Here is a 19,315-nt window from a genome sequence, read left to right as displayed (position 1 = left end):
CCTGTTCGTCAATTTTGATGTATTGCGTCAAGTATTCTGTGGGGGTTAAGGAATCCCCACACAAAGTTACGTGTCTTGCATGTTATTCGTCGTTTCGAGCAATCAAACACTCTTCTGTTTGAATAGGAGGATGCATCCAAACTCGTCGCACTTCAACCGGCACCCAGGCGCAACCAACCGATGATTCAGAACCGATACACATCAGATACGCACTGTAGCCCAGATGATCCTCAGCAGTTTGAAGTTTTTCTGGACAATTGCGGCCACCTTGAAGTCGGTACTATACTTGGAACTCTCGTCAACGTTCATCCGAGGTCACATCGTTGGATTCATCGGTGGTGCATTAGCGCCTGCGGAGGCGGACGGCCTCCGCAACCCAGGGAAGTCGTTATGTATTTCATTTTTACATTTAAAAAATCGCCTCTCATCTTATTCATAGCACACGGACCTAGGATCCCTCAACCGAGGTTGATTGGCATCTGGAGATAGACGATTCAAAGAGGATTCGGTAGAAGATTCTAGCGAAGAGCTGAACCGGTGCTACACGGACCGTGTGGGCAACGAGATATACCAAAAATTCGTCAACGGAACCTGATCAGGAGTATCCATATCCTAGAGACCGCAAGCAGATCATCAAGGCTGATAGTCAGATCGACAGCAGAGCAACATACGAAACATTTTTGAAGAGACAAGTTTACATCAATGTGTATATACGTAATATTTGTTATGAAATAGCCAAAAATTAGCAGTTAAAATTCAGTGGTTAAGATAGATTGATTTCCATAGAAGTTAGATTTGAAATAGGTCATTTCAAGGCGGCCGGTATGTTCGCGCTTAAGAACCACTGCTATCGCATAACTAAGTTAGAAATTATCATTATTGCCTTCAATCGTATTCTACCCAATACTGCTAGATCACTGACTGAGTTATTAGTGTCCGAGAAGACTGGACAAGCATTTGCGTGTGTATATAATCATCATTAAATTCCACATCACACCGATCGCCTCACGATCGTCGATAGGTACGGCCGAGCCGCAGTTAGAAAACATCGCACGCAGTCAATCAGGTCCAAGCTAGCAGAAATTGTACATATCAAATAGTTGCAAATAAAACGTTCGTACGATTAGATCGTCTTTCCACCACGCGTCGCGTTCTGCATATTGTATGTTATGTGAAAGACAGTGCAATAAATTCATTCCGCTAAGCAGATAGTTATCAACTTTAAGTGCGTGTATCCGACAAGTTCCGTTTAAGTTAAGTCGTTTGAGTGCAAGTAGAACAACATCTAACGCGGGTTTTCTCAAAATTAAAAACATTTCATGAAAAACTGTTTGGTACCGGTTATGTAGGAAGCTGTGCGCTACTACGCCTACCAAATATTTTTTCGATGAAGGGGCTTAATTTTGAGAAATCGAGCCTTTGATGCCTTTCGCCTTACTGATTTCAGAAAGTTAAATCCTAGTGTGCCGCTGAAAGCACGCTCAAAGCAGGCGATTCATTTCGCAGGAAATTCTTTTAAACGTGTGGTATTTTTTCGGAATTATTTTGAGTATTTTTTGGGAAATTCTTCGGAATTCCCTGCAGAAATTCTTCGAAATTACTCGAAAAATTCTAGAGAGTTTCCTCGACCAATTCTTTGGAAAGCTTTTCAAAATTTCCTTGAGAACTTATTCGGAATTTCCTCAGGAAACTATTCTGAATTTCTACGGCAAAATTTTCAAAATTTCCAAGTCGTATTTTTTTAAATCTCCGCTCCGCAATTTACTTCGGAAATTCTTCAAATCTTCATGCGAAAACTCTATGCAAACTCACAGGGAAACTCTACAGAAATACCTTTAGAAATCAGACGGAACTTCATCTGGAAGTTCATCGAAATTTCGTTGCCGAGGGTAGTGATTTTATTATTCCTGCTAAGACTGGAATCAAAGATCCTTCCTTTCTTGATTTCTGATAGCATTCTAGAACTCGTTTTGTTAAGAAAAACAAGAGTATCATTAGTTTTCAATCGTTGAATTACATCGTAACAATGCTAATGCTAATCATTATGCAAAACCTCTATTAAAAGACTTGTATGTACGACTCTACCAGAATTCCAAAAACAGTTTCTTCAATTTTAATTCGACAAATTTGCAAATTTCTGAAATTTCTGCAACTTTAAAAAGCTTATATATTTAAGCTTTATAAAGCAAATATATTTTAGAAGGGATTCGTGACAGTCATTCTTCACGAAAACATGAGTGGCGTTGAGCTTGAGTGCAGTTTTTATTGTAAAATTATATTAAAAATAGAATTTCAACACCAAAATACTAAGCCAAGCCAACCAAGCAATGTCTGTTGATTGTAACCGATATTTTGTACCGTGCTCAAAGCGGCGCTCACAGCCGCGCGGAAAACATCAATGTTTGAGCCCAAAGCGGCAGCATGGATAAACATTTGTGCGGGGCTGCACCTTAAAGACTGGTGACAGTAGATTGAATTCAAGGTTTGGTTTTCAAATACCACCCAACAAATTTTAACCTTTGAAAATTCTTCGGAAGCAATAAATAGATTTCAAATGTTGAAAATATGTTAAATGAAAACAGACCTCGTCTTCCTTATTATTTTTTTTAATTGATTGAACAAAAACAACTGACCATCTAAAATAATTTTGGAATCGAAATTCTGATATCCAGAATAAATCCTGTTTTTTGAGAAGATTAATATCCTATGAATTCAGTGTCAACGAAATTCCCGGTTATTTCCCGGTTTTTCCCGGTTCTATTAAATTCCCGGGTAAGTCCTGGTTCTGCCGGTTTTCCCGGTTCAGTGGTCACCCTGATAATGGCGGACGTATTACAATTCCAATCGGAGCTTATTGATAATGTTTTGATTATTGTGATTTTTTTATTTCAAAACTTTGTCTTGAACATAATATGCATGGCGATCAGTAAATCTAAGCTATTTGAACCTTGCTTTCCTTAACTAGAACAGCGTATGAAGGGCTGCGGAACAAAAGATCAAACGGACAAATGTCGAATGAGCAAATTTAAAAAATCTTTAATGCAACCTACCTGATCTAAACAAAATGTTGAATAATATGTTAGAAACATGCTTTTGAACTAAAATCTATTAGAATCTAAAGGTTTGGAAGCCTTCGTTTAAGAGGCATGTAGGCCTTTTTTAGAAAAGCTCTATTGCTTCGTTGCAAGAGGTTTAGAAGCGTCTTTCTACGCTTCTCGGAAGCCTTCTTCAGAGCAGCACGAATGCCTCCTTTCAAGATGTTCAGAAGTCTTCTTTCGAAAGGTTCGAAAGCCCTGTGTCTCCTGGCAAGAGGCCCGGATGCCTCGTTTTAAGAGAGCCGAAGCCTTTTTTTCAAAAAGCTCGGCAGCATCCTTTCAAAAGTTTCGGAAGCCTTTTTTCAAAAATCTCGGAAGCTCAAAAGTTTCCTTTCAAGAGGTTCGAAAGCTTCATTCAAAAGGTTCGGAAGCCTTCTTTCAAGAGGCTCCGAAGCCTCCTTTCAAGAGGTTCGGAAGCCTCTTTTCAAGGGGCTTTCAAGAGGCTCGTAAGCCTCCTTTCAAGAGGCTTGGAAGCCTCCTTTCAAGAGGCTCGGAAGCCTCCTTTCAAGAGGCTCTGGAGCCCCATTTAAAGAGGCTCGAAAGCCTTCTTTCAAGAGGCTTGGAAGCCTCCTTTCAAGAGGCTCGGAAGCCTCCTTTCAAGAGGCTCGGAAGCCTCTTTTCAAGAGACTCGGAAACCTTCTTTTCAAGAGGTTCGGAAGCCTCTTTTCAAGAGGCTTTCAAGAGGCTCGAAAGCCCTCTTTCAAAAGGTTCGGAAGCCTCCTTTCAAGAGGCTCGGAAGCCTCCTTTCAAGAGGTTCGGAAGCCTTTTTTCAAGAGGCTTTCAAGAGGCTCGGAAGCCTCCTTTCAAGAGGCTCGAAAGCCCTCTTTCAAGAGGCTTGGAAGCCTCCTATTAAGAGGCTTGGAAGCCTCCTTTCAAGAGGGGGTACCTCAATTAATGCAAAAGTTTGAAGGGGTACCTCTCAAGAAAAAGGTTGAGAACCGCTGCCCTAGCTAGATAAAAATTTCTTTCCCAATTTTGTCCCATCAGCAAATAAGGGAAGATCCATAAACTACGTAACGCAAAAATCGGTCAATTTCAACACCCCATCCATTCTATGTCACACTTTTTGTATGAAACATCAGAAAATATTGTATGGGATATCACACATCAGGGAACCCCCTCCCACCTCCAAACGTTACGTAATTTGTGGATGTTCCCTAGGGTATCACGAAATTATTTAGAATTTCGTCCACTCTCTTTCTCCCTTTTAAATCATGTAGTAAAAAGTAGAGTGCAATAAAATGAGAGGTCGGTTTCGGACCACCTCGACTTTTTTCTCAAAATGATGCGCCGTTCAACAATACCACCTCATACGACCTAATCTAAGTACGTGCAACATAGCCAAGACCATAAGCAATAAGGATAACTTATCGTGAAATATCTCAATACACGCTAAAAATGTTTTACCGATATCTCCTGCAGCCAAAAAATCAATTCAAACACAATATGGCGACGTCAAAACACAATATGATTCGAAAACTCCGAAAAACACAACCTTGGAAGATGGCTACCTACTTCCAAATTAGTATTGCTGAGGCAGAGTTCCACTGACAATACAAGCATATTCACCGAAAGCGCCATCTATGAGATAGACCGGGGGGGGGGGGGGTCGGTTTGGGACCGACGGTCGGTTTGGGAACATTCTCCCCTAAATAGAATAAAATAAATTTCGTGTAAGTATTTCACATGCTTCTTCAATGAAGTAAAAAAAAATTGGGGTTGTATACAAGACACGACCACTCGACGTAAACTACGTAAAACCAAATATAGTACACCCGATTCTTTTTTTACACGGATTATTTTTACACGGCCGTGTAAAAAAAATCTCATACAAAATTTTTGCAAAGTTGTTCCATTTTGCATGATTCGTCGAGAAATCATAAAACTTTTTTTACACGGATTTTTGAATTTTGAACTGAAAACTTTTTTTACACGGAACGCATCCCCCGTGTAAAAAAAGAATCGGGTGTACACTGAACCAATTATTCCGCTCTATATAGAAGAGAAGGGACCATCCCACGACACTACTACCCGGTTTAGCAGCATCTCCCACTCTATGAGGTAGTAGGGGCTCCAATGTCTAGCAGCTGAGCCACCCCATTCATACAACCCAGTTCAATAATAGATAATACCCTAAAAGTAGGCAATTACCAAGGATTGGAACGCGCTGTATAGGGGATGCAGTATGCATGAAAGAACTAAAATTTTCAACAGTTTGGCGTTAATAAACAATAGTTTCAAAACTACTGGCTAATTGGTGGAGCTAATTGGCTGCGTTTCATCATTTAGTAGTTTGTCAAAAAACATATTCCAGAGCCTAAATTTTGAAATGTGAAATGTGAACTCCTAGTGCGAAGGTTTTTCTACAACTCTGTCTAACATTCGTTCTTTGAATTTAAATATTAGCGGAGCTACAGCGCTAGTAGCAGTAACTTATACTAAATGATTATAACTTTATTATCATTTAGTATGAGTTACTGCAACTACTGGCGCCATAACTTCGTTTATAGTGGAATTCAACCATCGACCTGTTAGGCAGAGTTGTAGAAAAACCATCGCACTAGAAGATCACCATACAACATATTTTACAATTAAGCCTCTGGAATGAGTTATTGGCAAATTACTAAATGATCAAACGCAGATTACTAAATGATCGATAACATCCTTGATCGTTGCATACGTTGACATTCTGACTGACGTGTTGTATCGAAGGCCCGATGCCAGTTATCTTTCGTAGGGATTCCTAAACTTGATTGGTTGGCTGGTTGTGTCGGATATGCTTCTCGCATGGAGTTTTTAGATTTGGGTTTCTTTTTGTTGACTTCCTGAGATATATTCGTCAATCGAAGGTTTTGCATTTGCAGACCAGGTTTACGCTTTCGTCTTCGTTTTTTTTTGTGAGGAGCCTGGAATGCGAAAGTGCAATTTCTATCAAAATTACGATGGAAGAAGACTTCATTTGTTCATTGAAGTTCCCCTAAGGATCAAATTTATCAAACAAATTGATCAGAACAAACGGAAATCATTTTATATCAATGCAAACACACATTTATTGCATGTTATTCTCTTTAAAATAAGTCAATGTTGTAAGGCTTAGCTGGCGATTGGATATTTGGAAAAGGAAGAAAACAAAATCATAAACTAACAGTCAGATTCCCCACTCACCCGTTGGTTTACTTTCTGTCCGCTTTTGTCGACCAATTTGGTGTGAGCTTGTCCGTCCGTCCTGGCGATTCGGGGAAAACATCCATCTTCTGTATGCAGACGAGTACTCTGGCGACGCCGCGGGAACACCGACTTGCCTTGAGCTTCGTTGGGTTGCTTTTTTTTCCAGCAACAGTTTCGGGGACGGTTGGCCACTGTTCTATCCGTGTTGGATTCGCCCGCGTACTCGGACGCCGTCTCGTGATCGTAAAGGTATTGGATGCTTGCTTTCCGTTCTTCGTCGACGTCATCGCTTCAGTCTTGACACCGGCTGGACCGGCTGGATGCCGAGGTAGATGCACTCGGTGGCTTTTCGCCTGTCTCCTGGGAGTGGCGATGCTTTTATTGCATTAGGTACATTTATTACAAATTGTTCTCAAAGTTACGTGCCATAATATCTATGTCGTCGGCGAATCCAAATAGCTGGACGGACTTATTGAAAATTGTACTACTCGTGTTAATCCCTGCTCTTCGGATTACCCCTTCCAAAGCGATGTTGAATAGCAGACACGAAAGACCATCACCTTGCCGTAACCCTCTGCGCGTTTCGAAGGGACTCGAGAATGCCCCTGAAACTCGAACTACGCACATCACCCGATCCATCGTCGCTTTGATCAACCGTGTCAGTTTATCCGGAAATCCGTGTTCGTGCATTAGCTGCTATAGCTGGTCCCGATAGATCGTATCATATGCGCCTTTGAAGTCGATGAATAGATGATGTGTGATGTGTGGGCATGTTGTATTGGCGGCATTTCTGCAGTATGTACTTAGCGAATGGCGAACACCTGGTCCGTGGTGGAGCGTTCGCCCATAAAACCCGCCTGCCTCACGAACTCCCTTGCAATTGGTGCATAAACGACGGCATAAAATTTGGGAGAGTATCTTGTAGGCGGCGTTCAGCAATGTGATGTGATCGTGCCTCGTTCGCCCTCGTGCGGTGTTGCAGAAATCTCACCCATGCTGCGCCTAGCTACTCTTCCGTTGGGAGTGCCACTTCCAGCTGTTGCGCGTATTTAATCTTGGGCTAGTCTACCGTCTTGTAGCCGCCCAATGTTTAGCCGCGGCGTCCGACTTCGACGCGTGTTGTACACCGTCGAGAGTTTTGAGCGCAGACATACTGCAACGAGGTAGTGGTCGGATTCAAAATTCGCACTGCGGTAAGTGCGTACGTTCGTGATGTCGGAGAAGAATTTACCGTCGATTAGAACGTGGTCGATTTGGTTTTCCGTTTCTTGGTTAGGTGATCTCCCTGTGGCCTTGTGGATATTTTTACGGGGAAAGAAGGTGCTTCGGACTACCATTCCGCTAGAGGCTACGAAGTTTATGCATCGTTTATGTTTATGCTCTATCTGTGCGTAGAACGCTTCTTTCTCGTCGTCGGGTCTCCATTCGTGTGGGCAGTGCACGTTGATGATGCTATAGTTGAAGAAACGGCCTTTAATCCTCAGCTTGCACATCCTTGCGTTGATTGGCTGCCACCCAATCACACGATGGCGCATCTTACCCAGCCTTATGAAGCCGGTTCCCAGCTCGTTGGTGGTGCCACAGCTTTGGTAGAAGGTAGTCGCTTGATGCCCGCTTTTCCACACTTTCTGTCCTGTCCAGCAAATCTCCTGCAGCGCCACGACGTCGAAGTTGCGGGGATGTAATTCATCGTGGATCATCCTGTCGCAATCTGCGAAACCTAGCGACTTGCAGTTCCATGTTCCAAGCTCCCAATCGTGATCCTTTATTCGTCGCCTAGGTCTTTGCCGATTATGTCGAGTCGCATTATCTCTTATATTGTTCGTAATTATTGGTTTTCCAGGCGGCTTATTGGGCCTGCGCAAACCTCCTGTCTCGTCGGAGGGCCGTCGTGTCAGGGCTGTTTAGCGTCCCACCTAACACCAGGACTTAGGCTTGAGCGCTTTGAGTGGCACACGGTCGCTTTGGGGGGGGCTACTTGCGGATACATGCAGCTTATTATAGAGGTTTAACAGGGCCCACTTTCAAACCCCACCACATCCTAGGCAAGTCCCACAACTCGCAGATGGCCTGGGGAGGGATCGTCAAGCCCTTGGACATAGTCCCTGCTGTCCACATTTAGGCTCACTGGTGACTGGGGAACATGGTACCTGGAAACCGTACATACTTTGGACTCCACAAGACCTGCATAGAGTTCACCGCCGTACTATCTAAAAACGCTCATTAGACCAGTAGTCCTCTAAGGACACGAGACCTGGACGATGCTCGTGGAGATCCAACGCGCACATGGAGTTTTCGAAATAAAGTGCTGCGTACCATCTATGGCGGGTGCAAATGGCGGAAGGTACGAGTTGCATTAGCTGTTGGGAGAACCATCCTTCGTTCAAATCCCATAAATCGGACAACTACGGTGCGGCTGATGTGAGGCAAGGATGTATTCTATCACCGTTACTGTTCCTCATCGTAATCGACGAGATTCTGGTAGATCCGATTGACCGTGAACCAAACCGCGGGCTGTTATGGCAGCCTATAACCATGGAGCAAACGACTTCGAATTGGCTGATGACGTAGCACTCCTCGCGCAACGGCGCTCTGATATGCAGAGTAAGCTCAACGACCTTGCCAAGCACTCCTCTTCGGCAGGTATAGTCATCAACGTCAACAAAACCAAATCGTTGGATGTAAACACGGTGACTCCTTCCAGTTTCACAGTAGCCGGGCAACCAGTGGAGAATGTTGAAAGCTTCCAATATCTTGGTAGCCAAATAGCGTCAGACGGCGGTACCAAGATCGACATAGGCGCACGGATCTAGAAACCAAGCGCTGCCTTTGCGAGTTTAAGAAATATCTGAAAAAACAGGCAGGTAAGTGAACGCACAAAAATACGAATATTCAACTCTAACGTGAAATCTGTGCTGTTATACGCTAGCGAAATATGGTGTGTATCAGTGGAGAACACTCAACGGCTGCAGGTGTTCATTAACAGATGCCTGCGGTATATAATTCGGGCCTGGTGGCCTCACAACTGGATCTCAAATAAGGAGCTCCATCGTCGTTGTCACCAGAGGCCGATAGCAACAGAAATTCGGAATCGGAAGTGGGGCTGGGTCGGCCACACTCTACGTAGGGGCGGAAACGAAATCTGTAAACAAGCATTAGACTGGAACCCAGCGGGACATCGCAGCAGAGGCAGATCAAGAGGCTCATGGCGGCGAAGCCTCAATAAAGAAATAAAAGAAGTCGACCGAAATCTAACCTGGCAACAGGTTAAAGCGATAGCCGGGCAACGCTCAGGATGCAAATCTTTCAAGTCGGCCCTCTGCACCACCGGAGGTGTACAGGATCCATTAGTAAGTAAGTAAATTCTGATAAGGAAAACTCATCTTAATTTCCTTACTCAACTCTTCGAAAATGCTTCAAAATTTCGTCGGAAAACTCTCATAAATTTTCTCGGAAAAATCAAAGCAATCTTCGTGATTTCCTAGAGAACATCTTCAAAATTTCTTTGAGAAAGTCATAAGAACTCCGGAATATCTTTGGGAAACGCCTACAAGTTTCCTCGGGAAACGCTTCAAAATTTATTTGGAAGACTTTTTGGAATTTCTTAGGTAAACGCTTCCTTAAGAAAAAAATTCCTTGCAACACTCTTCGGAAACTCCTCAAGAAACGCTTCGAAATTTTCTCGGGAAACGCTTCGAAACATCCTAGGAGGTTTCTCGGAAATTTTATTGAAACTTCCTCGAGAAATATTTTGAATCGATGAAAAATGTCGACGGCGGCACACACGTCTAAAGAAAACACAACAACAGTGCTTTGATTTTGTCATAACTGAAAATCCATTCGATCGAAAGTGGATACGAATGAACGACTTTTTCGAATAAATGGCCAGTTCGCCCAAACCACCCGTTACTAACTACTTTCTGGTAAATGACCCGTTCAGCCAAGTAACCCGTTCGTTCTAACAACTTCTTCGGTCAAACGATTCATTCGGCTAAATGATCAGGGCGGCCAAATTGAATAATTGCATGATGATCGATAGTTTAACATTTCACAGAACTTGTTATCATGAACCAAATTTTTAGTAAAACAAGGGTTTCGGTCATTTGGTGCCCTGCTATAAGGACGAACGTTTTTTTTCCACTTTTATGACAATTATTCCTCCTGCCATATGTTTTAGAGACTTTAATTAGTAATTTATTAAACCCAGTTCAAGAGACGTTAGATAGGTAATTTGTTCCGAGCATTAGAGAATCGCCTACTCGTTGTTTTGATGACCCGAACCTGGAAATCGATTCGATAATTTATCAACACAATAACACGCACCTATAAATTGCTAAAGCAATACTCAAGTGTATGAAACCGAGCTACAAATCTTGATAAAGCGGTTGCGGGACACTGCTGTTCCATCGGATAATGTGTCGAGCAAATTCGTCGAATAAATCAACTGGTTTCTTGCTCACTTGCATCGGCCACAGCACACAAAGGGCAGACAATTGGTCGCCTCCGCAGAGTTGCAACAGGATTCAATTAGATTCATATTGGGCACTAAAGGACCGCAGGCCAGTTGAGTACTCTGCACTTTGTATGGTACTCTCGGTCGATGCTCCTAGAACTGTCATTGTACATGTGAATGCTAAATTAGATAGGGGAACATACGGCTTTGGCAGATTTTGTTCTATTATTGGCAGGGGGTTTTTTGTCGACCGAAATTTATGAAATTTGGCCACAATATTCTTTGGTATGTAAAGAATGTTTGGGCAAATTGAGCATAATAAGTCATAAAAAACCCCCCTGACAATAATAGAACAAAACCTGCCAAAACCGTCATTACCCCTATCTAAACTTACATATTTTAGTTTTTTTTTTCACACTCAAAATTGAGTATAAACTTTATTTTTGTCATAATTCTAACTATTGCGTTCAACTCTATTGCATTTCAAATTATTTATCTATTAATCGGGAACCGATTTTGCCAATCGAGATTTTTTCGTCCCTTATCATTTGCATGCTGAAAACTAATGAGCCGACTAATAAATAATTGATGGAACGAGCCCAAAATTAGTTTAAATCGTTTTGAAATAAATCATTCTCAAACGGAATGATAGTCATCGATACTTGCTGCAACAATCTGGAAGGTATCAACGCAGCTCAAGCCAGCCAAATGAATGCTCGCCCTGCCCTCGCCATTCTTTGTTTAAATCCATTCCTCATTCCAGTGGACTTCGGTTAAATTATTCCGGCAATGTTGCTGAGAGCCATAAAAAATGTAGGCACGATACAATCACTGAGCTCTAATTAGAATGCAGCCCACCGAAAGGGTACCTGCCGGACTTCCTGTTTCTGCTGTTTCTGTACCATAGGAATGTGAACCGAGCGAGCAAGGATTTCCGCAAGGCATCGCACCGGAAGTGCTGGGTGGAATTTTAAATTGGGAGATGAAATATAGCAGGTCAGTTTGTTTTTAAATTATTATTTACGAAATTGTTGCAATAGTATTGATATCAATCTTTTTATTAGTATATCTTTTATCGATCTGCGTTACAGGAATATTGAAAAAAGAAAACAAATGAGAGTTTTTATTTCAGATGGCGGTGACCAGGCTTGTAAAATGTCATCTGCATGTCATTAGACTAATTTGTTCATAACTTTCTTTAGAAGCCAAATTTCTTCCATAATTTTGAATATACTCATAACGCTTGAGTAGGGCTATATTTTTGTCCAAGGGTACATTACTCTAAGTATAACATCTGAGGCTGGAGAGTGAAAACTCTCCAAAATGTCACGTGTCATTTGACATAATGTCATTTGAATGACATTTTGCCTCCCACGCCCCAGATTACATATTTACAGTAAAGTCTTGTTAGACAAAGTTGTAGGCCCATTTAACCGCTATAAGTTCGCCATACAACTTGAATTGATAGCTCTCTTCTGAAAAAAGTTCTGGGAAAATTATACAAAGGAATGCAAATGACATTTTACAACACTGGCGGTGACACGTTGCTTTTGAAAGGGCAACCAGAAGTTGCAGACCACGCGGATCCACGTGTTAACATTTATTGTTACTATGGTGATCATTCCACATCTTCTCGGATTCACGGATTGAAATCTGAGAAGTTCAAAATGCATTCCAGCGAACAGCGAAGCTTCGTCGTTTTCGATGCCCGTGCACTTGCGGAAAGAATGAAAGCAAGCTTTATGACAGCCTTGACGACGTGATGGAGATAAATTGCATTCCCGGCGAACTGATGGCCATAGAGATTTTTCCCAATGAAAAGGTGCAACTGAAATGCGTTATGACCTTGCCCAAGAACTAGCTGACTCACACCAAACCTATGTGGAGCTTTTTAGACGGCAACTGACGCGTAAAAGCCTTCATAATGTCTCCCCTTAAAATAGCATCCTATTTGGCTTGGCAACAAAGGTAATAACTTATCGGGACTGCACCCCACAGAGTGAACTTTATGAAAACTGAGGCGGAAAGGTCGGATGAGTGTCAAGTGAATTCAAAAATAGCACAATTATGCAAATAAGATGATGGCTTGGGAACGTGTGCTCTTCGTACACGCGGTATGCAAATAGCTCCATCATTCATGGGTGAATAATGAATTTTGACAAGGCGGATTAATTTGTCATCGACTGGTGGTAGGATGCTGGGGACTTGCCCCACATTATCCAGCTTTCCACGCTCGGTAATGGCGGCTTGTCGGTGTGTAAAAATCAATCGGTCACTGTACTGTTTGACACTAGCTGGAGGAAAGCCCACTGGCGTTCCTGGGTGAGGGGAAGGGAAAAAAGGCCTTTTCGCCAGTGAGTTTTCCTCCAGCTAGTGTCAAAAAGTACAGTGATCGATTGATTTTTGCACACCGACAAGCCGCCATTACCGAACGTGGAAAGCTGGATTCATGTTCAATATACGATGGCACAGCGAAGATCAGTATTCCATTGTGATTTGTTATGTCGTTTTCGGTTTTAGACCTGGGTCAGGTCCGACCCCGACTCTGAATAACCGAACGAAAAACGAATCGGGATCGAGTCAGTATGATGGTGTTAGTGAGATTTCAAGCCCTATCATCTGTTTTGTTTTCAGTTCGCACTGCCAGCTGATAGGCAGAAATATAAATATTTTATCAGATTTCATACAGATTTTATCTTCTGAATTTTGTTTTTAGTGTTATTTTGTTTCTTATTATATAAATTGAATGGGGAAGTCAGCTTTTTCTTCTGTTAATTGTTTATTTTCAAAATGGCAGTTAATCCATCAATAAATTTATGTGATTAGAAGCTTGTGATGAATGGCGACGGCAATGTGGATTGCCGTGAAGGAATTTTGGCGCTCTGGAACATTTCCGGTAATTATACCAATCCGTGTTTTCCGATAAACTGTTATACTGGTTCTAAGTGGCGTTCTGGATAACAGTGATTGTGTTACATTTGAATTATCAATTATGCCATTCAAATGTAATAGAACAAGAAAATATGGAAACACTTTGTAAAAAATCCAATAGAAAAATTATTGAGATTTGGAACCTTTTATTTTAAAATAAAGAAACAAATCGCACAAGAGTTGACTAACATTTTTGTATTTTCCTCCCAAGAGGGGATCCTTTGGGATAAACCGCGATTTCGCCAGAACTGCAAAAACCAAATATACACGAAAGGCGAATAATTTTTCTCTAAATAATTTTCCACTACATAACAGGAGATTCAACATAATAAATATCAACGGGGTAAAATATGTCTGTCGGTTTTTTAACGAATTACAACTAAAAATCCTTCTTTGCTTTTAAAATTATGCTCAATTCGTATAAAACTGTTCTTAATTTTACATTTAAATTTATTTTCTGGCCAAGTATCATCTGGAGTGTTACTAGGTAGCAAATATACCCTCTGCAATAAAGCTATTGTAAATAATCAGAAAAACGTATCATTTGTTGATGGCAATATAGTTATCACTGCCTTATAAAGGGTTAATACATTATGTTTATATTCTTCAAATCCGTAACCTTAAACAAATTATTCATAAACCTGCAATAACGAATAAAATAATGGTATGAACATTTTGGTATAAATAATAATCCGATACTCCGGTACGCTATTTTCCCATTGAGAGAGCAATTATACCTAAAGCATATAATCGAATACACAACGTAATAGTGAATAAATAGCAGCTACAGCTACCTTCTCGTCATTGCATTTATTAACCACATTTTCATCAAAATTTTTAACCATCATTTTGTTTATAACGGAGCTACCGTCTGAAGTAATCAGCAAAAAATATGTCGGTATCTGAATCCATTTCACCATCAGAGAAACTTGAAGACAACACACAATTCAAATAATCCATTTTTACGTGCAAGACAGCAACAAAATTGATAAATTCAACAAATGAAACAAAAACGATTAAAAGTCAAATACCCATCCGCACCCTTCTGTGTCTTTCATGTTTTCATTTTCCTTTAGCGTAAACATAAACACCTGTTTGACAGTTTGTGTTGGAATGTATTGGTGAACCTAGGTTCGATCTCGATAAATCGGCAGAGCGAACCTCGTTCGTTTTGGGTAGGATCTGGTGCGGATCGCGATCCAACCTGATAGAATAACCGAACGTTTTGACAGCTGTTAGAGCGGATCCGGGGCAGAACTAGGTTCGACCCAGCAATAACCGAAAACGACATTAGATACATATTAGATGGGAACCGTTCTGATATGTTAAATAAAGGTGAAGAGCAACACAAAATAAGCTTAAGGAAAATTGTTGAGCAGCTTGACAAAGAGAGGCAAAAAGGACGTTTTTAGGACAGAGTTAAATGTAGGGCTCCCGAAAGCATAAGTTCCTCTCAGATTAGCCATCGTTTTGTCACTTAAAGGAATAATTGAGTCATTTAACTTAGTTATCCTTATCTTGATCCCCTATAATGAAGTGCCGGCAGTAATGTTAGCTTCACTTCACTACAACCAGTTTTTTTCTACACGGTTTGTTTTTAGTCGTATGTTTTTATGTTTGTATGTTTTTAGTATCCATTAGTGTCAATGAAACAATGAGTAACCCCACGAAAAAAATCATCAAAAAACTAAAGAAAATTCAAGCGGAATTTAAAAAGCTGTGAAAGTTCAGTTCAGGTTAGTATTTCAAATGGTGTAAAAAAACATATTTGAATTAATTTGAAAACACTAAAAACCGTATGGTTTTTGGCTCTCATCAGATTAGGATACAGACCATATCAAACCTCATATTCTCTAGACAAGATGATTTGTGTAATCCAGACCACATTGTAGTCTCACACAGCAAATAATTTTGAAAATTCAACGACGTGTAAAGTTAAAGCCCATCGCATCAAACGAATTAACATTCGATATTCAATTAAATTTGATTGAATTTTACAAGCAAGCACCGTTTAAATTTATTTCGATTTAAAAGAATAGTGAGATCGATTGAATGTTACGTTTATTTGCATGCTCCAAATATGTGCATGAAAATACATTTAAAATCACAACATATTTTTATCTGTGCATGCCAAGCAGAAGTCTAGTTCTTTCCAGAGAGAGATTACTCAAGAATTTTCTTGCATGATTTCTGGTGGAACCTTTTGCGTCAAGGACGCATGTCATGTGAGAGAAGATTCCAATAAATGTGCGCTATTTGTGGGGGCAATCATAAATTCATTTTCTGGGAATGTCGTTCACACAAAAAAGTTTTGAATTCCCGTGCAAAGTTGATGAATATATTAATCGAATTCCTGATTCGCCGGGTAGAAATTTAACAATCCCGTTCATGGAATTCAACAAATTCAAAGCAATGAATTATTGGCAGTGGCTGATTTTCTACTCGCCGCTGTCACATCCAGGCGCTATAGTATATGCGCAAAATAGCCAGCATGAGTTAACAACCAGAAATTTGTATGGCGAAAGACATCTAACGCGGGTTTTCTCAAAATTAGAAACTTTTCATGAAAAACTATTTGGTACCGGTTATGTAGGAAGTTGTCCGCTACTACGCCTACCAAATATTTTTTCGATTAAGGTGATTATTTTCGAGATATTAAACATTAGATGCCTTTCGCCATACTGATTTCCAAAAGTTAACTCCTAGTGTGCCGCTGTAAGCACGCTCAAAGCAGGCGATTCATTCCAACGATAATTTTTCTCGGAGATTGTTCTGCGGGATATTATACGATTCAATATCCCAAATGATCAACTTCATCCACTCGAAATCCTTGGACATTTGATTTGATTTTAACTGTACGGCCGATCACTGTACATGTAAACAAATAATTGTAGAACATAAAATGATTAAATAAAGAAGAATTTTACTACTTACTAACTGATTCAAGTCAGCTGTGTGGCCAATTGGTAATGAATCGCCTGCTTTGAGCGTGCTTACAGCGGCACACTAGGAGTTAACTTTTGGAAATCAGTATGGCGAAAGGCATCTAATGTTAAATATTTCGAAATTAAGCACCTTTATCGAAAAAATATTTGGTAGGCGTAGTAGCGGACACCTTCCTACATAACCGGTACCAAATAGTGTTCATGAAAAGTTCCTACTGTTGAGAAAACCTGCGTTAGATGTCTTTCGCCATACAAACTTCTGGCGATTAACTCTTGCCGGCTATTTGCGCATATACGATAGCGCCTGGATGTGGTAGCGGCGGGTAGAAAATCAGCCACTGCCAATAATTCATTCATGTTGACTTTGACTCAGATTACCTTCCTGTGACATTTGAAATCTCACAAGAATTAGTCATTCATAATTCAATCAGCTCTTTTAATCATCATAGAGCCGATTGGGATTTATATAAAACATATATCGAAGTCCAAAGTGATATTGACAAAGTTCTAGTATTTTTGACGTATTTAATTGTCGAAGCCATTGCAATGAATCGCCTGCTTTGAGCGTGCTTACAGCGGCACACTAGGAGTTAACTTTTGGAAATCAGTATGGCGAAAAGCATCTAATGTTTAATATCTAGAAAATGAGCACCTTAATCGAAAAAATATTTGGTATGCGTAGTAGCGGACAACTTCCTACATAACTGGTACCAAATAGTTTTTCGTTGGAAGTTACAACTGTTGAGAAAACGGGAGCGGGCCATTTGGCATAAAGTTATTTGGCATAACGCCATTTGGCATAAGGTCATTTGGCATAAAGGCCATTTGGCATAATGGTCATTTGGCATAACGGACATTTGGCATAATTGTAGCCAACGTCAAAAGTGAGGGTCTTTTGGCATAACGGACATTTGGCATAATTTTTCTTTGCGTTTGCTAAATGGTGACTAAGTGGTGCGGGAAACACCCCGGAATAGGAAATATAACACCCGTCAATAACAATATTAAAAAGACATTGTCCTCTCGTGGAAGGAATGCATTTGCAATGCAATGCAAAAGTAGGCGCATGCCCGGACTAGAGCAGTGGTGGATATTATCCCCTCTTTAAAAGAAGGAGGGTTGCCGGATTATGGCAATGAAGGATGAGATCCCATCTTTTTAAGTAGGCGTTTGCCCGGATTAAGGTCATAGTGGATCCGATCCATTATTTAAAGGTAGGCGCTTGCATGGATTATGGCAATGGATGATGTGATCCCTTCTTTAAAATTAGGCGCTTGTCCGGGTTATGACAATGGTGGATGTGATTCCTTCTTTAAAAGAAGGCGCTTGCCCGGATTGAGGCAATGGTGGAAGTGATCCCTTCTTTAAAAGTAGGCGCATGCACGGATTAAGGCCATGGTGGATGCGATCCCTTCTTTAAAAGTAGGCGCTTGCATGGACTATGGCAATGGAGGATGTGATCCCTTCTTTAAAAGTTGGCACTTTCCCGGATTATAACAATGGTGAATGTGATTCCTTCTTTAAAAGAAGGCGCTTGCCCGGATTGAGGCAATGATGGATGTGATCCCTTCTTTAAAAGAAGGCGCTTGCCCGGATTGAGGCAATGGTGGATGTGATCCCTTCTTTAAAAGTAGGCACTTGCCCGGATTATGACAATGGTTGATGTGATTCCTTCTTTAAAAGAAGGCGCTTGCCCGGATTATGACAATGGTGGATGTGATTCCTTCTTTAAAAGAAGGTGCTTGCTCGGACTGAGGCAATGGTGGATGTGATCCCTTCTTTAAAAATAGGCGCTTGCACGGATTATGGCAATGGAGGATTTGATTTGTTCTTTAAAAATAGGCGCTTGTCCGGATTGAAGCAATGGTGGATGTAATCCCTTCTTTAAAAGAAGGCGCTTGCCCGGATTGAGGCAATGGTGGATGTGATCCCTTCTTTAAAAGTAGGCACTTGCCCGGATTATGACAATGGTTGATGTGATTCCTTCTTTAAAAGAAGGCACTTGCCCGGATTATGACAATGGTGGATGTGATTCTTTCTTTGAAAGAAGGTGCTTGCCCGGATTGAGGCAATGGTGGATGTGATCCCTTCTTTGAAAATAGGCGCTTGCACGGATTATGGCAATGGAGGATTTGATTTGTTCTTTAAAAATAGGCGCTTGTCCAGATTGAAGCAATGGTGGATGTAATCCCTTCTTGAAAAGAAGGCGCTTGCCCAGATTGAGGCAATGGAGGATGTGATCCCTTCTTTAAAAGTAGGCACTTGCCCGGATTATGACAATGGTTGATGTGATTCCTTCTTTAAAAAAGGCGCTTGCCCGGATTATGACAATGGTGGATGTGATTCCTTCTTTAAAAGAAGGCGCTTGCCCGGATTGAGGCAATGGTGGATGTGATTCCTTCTTTAAAAAAAGGGGCTTGCCCGGATTGAGGCAATGGTGGATGTGATCCCTTTTTTAAAAGAAGGCGCTTGCCCGGATTATGACAATGGTGGATGTGATTCCTTCTTTAAAAGAAGGTGCTTGCCCGGATTGAGGCAATGGTGGATGTGATCCCTTCTTTAAAAATAGGCGCTTGCACGGATTATGGCAATGGAGGATTTGATTTGTTTTGTTATTTTGCCGTTTTGTTATTTCGTTCTTCCGGGAAATGTCTACAATCAATCTAAATTTATCAGAAAACAGCCTCATCCTACTTTATCTACGCTAAACATTACATGAAATA

The sequence above is a fragment of the Armigeres subalbatus genome, chromosome 1 (genome assembly GCF_024139115.2).
Source record: "Armigeres subalbatus isolate Guangzhou_Male chromosome 1, GZ_Asu_2, whole genome shotgun sequence".
NCBI classification, from domain to species: domain Eukaryota; kingdom Metazoa; phylum Arthropoda; class Insecta; order Diptera; family Culicidae; genus Armigeres; species Armigeres subalbatus.
The sequence above is the reverse complement of the archived record's forward strand: the minus strand, read 5'-3'. Positions refer to the sequence as shown.